The sequence below is a fragment of the Otolemur garnettii genome, unplaced genomic scaffold (genome assembly GCF_000181295.1).
Source record: "Otolemur garnettii isolate 467f Iridium unplaced genomic scaffold, OtoGar3 scaffold00023, whole genome shotgun sequence".
Taxonomy (NCBI): domain Eukaryota; kingdom Metazoa; phylum Chordata; class Mammalia; order Primates; family Galagidae; genus Otolemur; species Otolemur garnettii.
The window spans coordinates 3,692,544-3,698,640 of record NW_003852418.1 but is presented as its reverse complement, the minus strand read 5'-3'; the positions used below and the strand labels follow the sequence as shown (position 1 = coordinate 3,698,640).

At 48.4% G+C, this 6,097-nt stretch overlaps 1 non-coding gene across 1 annotated transcript; it reads right to left on the bottom strand.

Moving 5' to 3' along the window:
* Nucleotides 1-204: 204 nt before the first annotated feature.
* Nucleotides 205-389, bottom strand: LOC111724480. The gene has a single exon (XR_002772777.1). It is a non-coding gene; the product is annotated as a U2 spliceosomal RNA (small nuclear RNA).
* Nucleotides 390-6,097: the final 5,708 nt, after the last annotated feature.

Below are 6,097 nucleotides of genomic sequence, written 5' to 3'. Positions count from 1 at the left end.
CGGGTCCGGGCTGGGGATTCGAACCCGCCACCTTAGGTGTACGTGGCTGGCGCCTTAGCCGGTTGAGCTATAGGCGCCGAGCCTTACATGACTCTTGAAAAGAGGGACATGGCGTGCAGTGTGTCCAAAATGTGTGTAAGCCCAAAACCCTTTTTTCAGACTACCTTGTGAAACCCTAGCTTTTTGCAGGGGTGAGAGGGAGGAGAGTAGGGCACCATTACTAGAGGTACTGCAATACTAGGTTGATGTGTGGAGTGGACAGAGCAAGTTCCTCTTCCATCTTCCTGCTCCCCAAATTCATTTACTATATCGTCCTCAGCTAGAGGGTATATCTGAAATTAAGCTGATAAGAACCCACACACGATCTTAGCCAAAAGGCCAAAAGTGATGAGACTTCAGCCTTTTGAAATGACTAGACTTTGAAACTGTTGATCTGGGTGGTTGTCCAGCATCTAGTTCTTATTCATTTGCTTCTGACTCTCATGGGCTTGTCCTTAACTTGGCCTAACTCTTGTTAGGGTTGTATGAACAACACCCGCTTTTCAGGGACCTGTCCATCTGTACTCTTTCCCCAGACTGTAATGTTATGGAGTAACCAGGTACACAAAAGTGTGACTTGGCACCTGTAGCTCAGTGGCTAGGGTGCCAGCCACCTACACCAGAGGTGACCGGTTTGAATCCAGCCCAGGCCTGCCAAACAACAGTGACAACTACAACAACAAAATAGCTAGGCGTTGTGGTGGGTGCCTGTCATCCCAGCTACTTGCGAGGCTGAGGCAAGAGAATCGCTTAAGCCCAAGAATTTGAGGTTGCTATGAGCTGTGATGCCATGGCACTCTACCCAGGGCCACAGCTTGAGACTCTGTCCCCACTACCCGCAAAAAAGGTACGCAAATGTGCCAGGGTGCTGCTGAACCTCTGGCTGCAGTTGTTTGGACCAGGGTTGGCACTTGACCCAAGCTGAGTCATTCAGATAACCTGGTTGAGCCTCCAGAGCTGAGAAGAGTGAGGTTTGGTCTCTCTTCTCTTCTTGTGAATAACTCTATAGTATGTAGATTAGAGAGCTGCTCCTGGGGTGATTTCTGTCTGGAGGGCCAGAGAAAGTATGAGGATAGGGCAGGGGAGCAAAGGAGAAGAGATAAAAGATAAAAGATAGAAGACAGGGGAAGTTCAAGACCCTGGTTCCTACTTTCTCCTGAAGCCCTGTTGCTTTCCTATTCTGATGCCTTTAAATAAATCCCCCCCCCCTTGCTTAATTATACTCTAATGGCTTGGTCCAAGTCTATACTTGATTCCTGGGCCCTTGCCAGGCCTCCGTTATCCTTTTGGCCCCCTCTCTGGGTCCCTGTGTCATGGCCCCTGAACACCCCTCCTGACGTTTTGACCCTCAAGATTCTGCTCTTGTTCTCAACTTTGCCAATTCTTTGACAGTGGCGTCTTCTAGCAGCTCTCCTGGCCCATGTCTAAGGGTCTGCCACCCTTTTAAGATTTGGACACCCTCAGAAAAGAACCTGCTTGGCGTTTCAGAAAAGAGATTCAGGGTGGTGATCTCAGTAACAACCAAAAACACTTCCCGGCTGGTAATGAAAACAGCCCTCAGCAGAGGTTGCAATTTGTGGAATAAAAAGGACCGAACCAACGGGAAAGGTGGCAACCTTTGAATTATAGAATGAGAGGCAGTCAGGCAACAAGGATGTAGGATCCCGGCCCTGTGGCTCAGGGCAAGTCTTCTTGCCAGCAACATCCTTTCTGTGATGAGGACATTCATTCATTCAGCCAGTATTCCCTGAGGAATGAGGGTGTGATAGATACTATGAGGTAGATCGGTCCTGTGCTACACCTTAGGGATATAGACATTAATGAGGCCTGATTCTCATTCTGGAGGAGTTCTTAGTCTGACAACAAGACAAACTTATTCCCCAACATTTATTCTAAGGTACAAGCAACAACAGGGAAGAGGTGGCCGGCCACTAGTTGCTATGGGAACTCTGGAGTGAGGGAACACACCTGACTTCCCAGTAGTGGTAGTGAGGAGGGGATGCTGTTTCTAGTTGGATGCTATTCTTGAAAGATTGGGGTGGGGGGAGGGGAGGCTGGCCTGTGGAAGAGAAGGAAAGATATTGCAGGAAGAGAAGCAAAATGTGCAAAACCGTGAGTGTGATCAGGAAGAAGCAGAGGGCAAATATGAAGACGCACCATAGAATGAGGCTGGAAAGGGCTCCACTGTCCTCCTAGTGACAGTGGAGCTATCTTAGGGGGAGCTATGATGGGGTAGGACAGGTACCATGGGTAGCAGCGTGGGCGCAGTTTGGTGTCACTGACCCTGAAGACAGATCAGCTAAGAGGCCCCTGGAGACCACTGCACATGTTTCAGAAGCATCATTAACCATGGCAGGCTGTGAGGAATGACGGTGAAGGGCACAGCAGGATTTGGGCACAGCTAGGTCCAGGATACAGCCCAAGGAGAAGTTGTGAAGCAGCTGAATCTCCCTGTCATGGTGGGTGCTGCTGGGTTGTCCTGCTGCTGCTCAGATCCACCTGCCTCTAGTTGGAGAATCAGCGGGCAGTGGGAGGCCAAAGGGCAGAAACCAGGGCTCCAGGAAATACCAGAAGATTCTAGGAGAGAAACCCCAAGATGACACAGCATGATTCCCCCAGAAAATGGAACAGAAGTGGCTGCTTCACTCAGCTGATGACTGCTTAGCCAAGACCCAGTTTTGAAACAAATCTACCTCCCGGTCCCGCCTCCCAACAAGCCCTCCAAGTCTTCAGTCCCTTCCCCTCACCTCCCAGGAGCAAGGCTTGCTCCAGCATCTTCTCTCGCTCCTGCATGGCAGGAGCCTCTGTTTCCCTCCTTGACCTTGTTAAAAACAATATCTTACGTTAACTGATTACTCCCCCTGTGCTTTGTGCAGTGCTAAGTGGCTCACATACACTATCTCATTGAATCATTACAGTAACCATAGGAAACAGGTATTGCTAGTTTCACCATTTTATAGACAAGGAAGTGGAGGCTTAGGACAGGTTATCTTGCCCAAAGTCACAGAGCTATTTAGCAGTGGGGCTCTGATTTGAACCCAAGCAGTCTGACAATGGAGCCCAGTCTGGGAACCCCTATCCTACCTTTTGCATTGTCTTTAGGTCCCTTGTTCTCCTCATCCCTGTTTGAAATATTTGGAAAAGACAGTCTACACTTGCTGCCTTTTTTGCTTTATTTCCCGTACCTTAAACCCTGTTGATCTGGCTTTCATTCTCAGGGGCTTCCTTGTTTCTACATCGGTATTTTTCAACCTTTTTTTTTGTCTCATGGCACACTTGAACCTGTAGTTAAACTTCCGTGGGACACTTAATTTTTTTTTTTTTTTGCTGTTTTTGGCCAGGGCTGGGTTTGAACTGGCCACCTCCAGCATATGGGGCCGGTGCCCTACTCCTTGAGCCACAGGCACTGCCCGGGACACTTAATGTATGTTGATCTAAAGAAAAAAAGAGGCTCGGCTCCTATGGCTCAACCGGCTAAGGCGCCAGCCATGTACACCTAAGGTGGCAGGTTCGAATCCCCAGCCCGGACCCGCCAAACAACAATGACGGCTGCAACCAAAAAATAGCCGGGCGTTGTGGCGGGCGCCTGTGGTCCCAGCTACTTGGGAGGCAGAGACAAGAGACTCACTTGAGCCCAGGAGTTGGAGGTTGCTGTGAGCTGTAATGCCATGGCACTCTACCCAGGGGGACAGCTTGAGGCTCTGTCTCAAAAAAAAAAAAAAAGAAAAGAAAAAAAGAAAAAGAATATATTTACTATGCTTGGAATTTTTTCCAAAACTAATTTAATTAATGATCTCTAAAGTTTTTCACAGCACACCACTATGCGGTGGCACACTGGTTAGAAATCACTAATTCTCCTCCCACTTCCTGCAGCACTCAAGGCCATGGATGAGCACCTTATTTGGGCCCTGTGCAGTTTACCCCATGACTGTTAATCCCCCTGCAGGGGTTTCCTTCTGCTTCTCAAAATCCATTTCTCTGCCTCCTTCTCTTCTCCCAACACAATTTAAGTATTCCCCAAAGTTCCATTATCAACGTTCTCTTCTCTAGACACACCTCCCTCTTAGCTGTATTCTGTATTGATTCTGTATTGACTTCTGTAGGTCGCCTCTCCTAGGTTTGACTTCTTTGTAGAGCAACAGACATATGTAAACATGCCATAGGCCTATTGCAGGTGCCTGATTTATGACCCCTACTGGCCCCCTGGTCCTAGTTCAGCTTTCTCCCAAAGCTGCCCTTCCCTTCTAGGGTCCCTGGTCAGTGAAGAGTTCTATCTCTCCCAGTCACTCAGGCTGTAAAACATGGAGCCTCTTAAGGTAACCCTGGATCCTGAATTCCACATCTCCATGGAATCTTCCCAAGACCTATCTCTCTCTGTCATTATCTGTCCTTTTCCCCTGGACTCTCATTGTATCCTGCCCCTTTGCCAGCTTCCATGCATCTCTCTCTCTCTCTCTCTCTCTCTCTCTCTCTCACACACACACACACACACACACCCCTAGCTGTGGGCTGGGTATGATGCCTGGTCCAAGGAATTTAGCTGTGAACTGGAAAGACAAGGTCCCTCCTGTCAAGGACCTCAGACCTGGTAGGTGAGACAGACAAAGCAACAAGTAATTGCCGCTTAGACTTAAAGTACAGTGTGTTTGCTGTAGGACCTCTTTAGCAGAAGTGCCATCTGCAGTTGAGAATTCAGGAAGTCTTCCTGGTGGAAATGACAATTTCAACTTAGGCTTGAAAATGGAAACAGAAGGCAGTGAGGTGAAGGCGGGAAGCTAGAGAAGGCAAGTGAGAGAAGTGAGCACTAGAGGCCAGGAGACCAGATGGGAAGGGTTTGGAAACTGGGAAGAGTATGCTTTATTCGAGGAACTATTGGTGATTTAGTGTGAATAAGGGCGGAGGATGAAGAGGAGTAGTGAGAAGTGTGGCTGCAGGGGTAAGCAAGGTCCAGATCATGCAGGGTCTCTTGAACTGAGTTAAGGAGTTAGCAGTTTGTCCTCAGAGCACTGGAGAGCCACTGGAGAGTTTTAAACAAATGAAGGGACATGATTAATATGCATTTTAGAAAATGTTACAGCATAAAAAATGGATTTGGAGTAGTCAAGACCAGAGGTTTGTTAGGCCACAGTTAAGAAGTCATTGTTACCATCTGGGCAAAAGCGATGATGATGGCTCTGATCAACCAAAAAGCCACAGCCTGGAAAGAAATAAATAAGTTTGGAGGGATATTCGTGACAGAAGGTTGATGTATTGGTGATTGATTATATATCAGGGAAAGGAAGCGGGAAGGGTCTAAAATGAAGGTGAAAATGCATTCACAAAGGGAACAGTTGGGGTAGCCTGGTTTGAAGGGACGGTGATGATTTCAGCTCTGTCCATGTTGGGTGCAAAGTGTTTGTGGGTGAGCTGAGTCAAGATGTGTAGCAGGCAGGCAGAGTCATGGGCTGGGAGCTTAGGAGAGGAACTGGAAGTTGTCAGCGTCACAGTGGGACCTGAAGTAATTAGACTAGATGAGGTCACTTGGGAGGACCTGAAAGGACAACCTTGTTGTTGGGGTGGGCCTGCGTTAGGAAGTGAATAGAAGGTGAGGAAGCAGAGACGGCAGGTTTGGACAAGTTGTTCAAGATGTCAGCTATAAACAGGAGGAGGAATGTACTGCAGAAACAGGAGTAGCCTGGGCTTAGGAGAGGGTTTTTGTTTGCTTGTTTGATGAGGAGCAAGACACACTCATCAGAGGGTCTGCTGATCTAGTTCAGGGCCATCAGGATCATCTCAGCCCCCCTGACAAAGTTCTAGCACGGTTGATGTGCCAGGAATTCTGGGTCAGATAAGGAGGCAGGTCCCTTCAGATACCTTCTTTGCCTAAGCAGCTACAAGCGGCTTCCAACCTCACCTCCAGGGTTCTGGGCTCTTTCCCACTGGAACTCACTTGAGGATTGAATCAGAGAACTAGTTTTTCTAGATGGCTCATTCAGGCCCCTGAGGATATTCTTCTCCAAAAGGACAGAGGCCAGGCCTGCAGGGTCTGTCTCTACATTTTCAGGATCAGCTGTGGGTG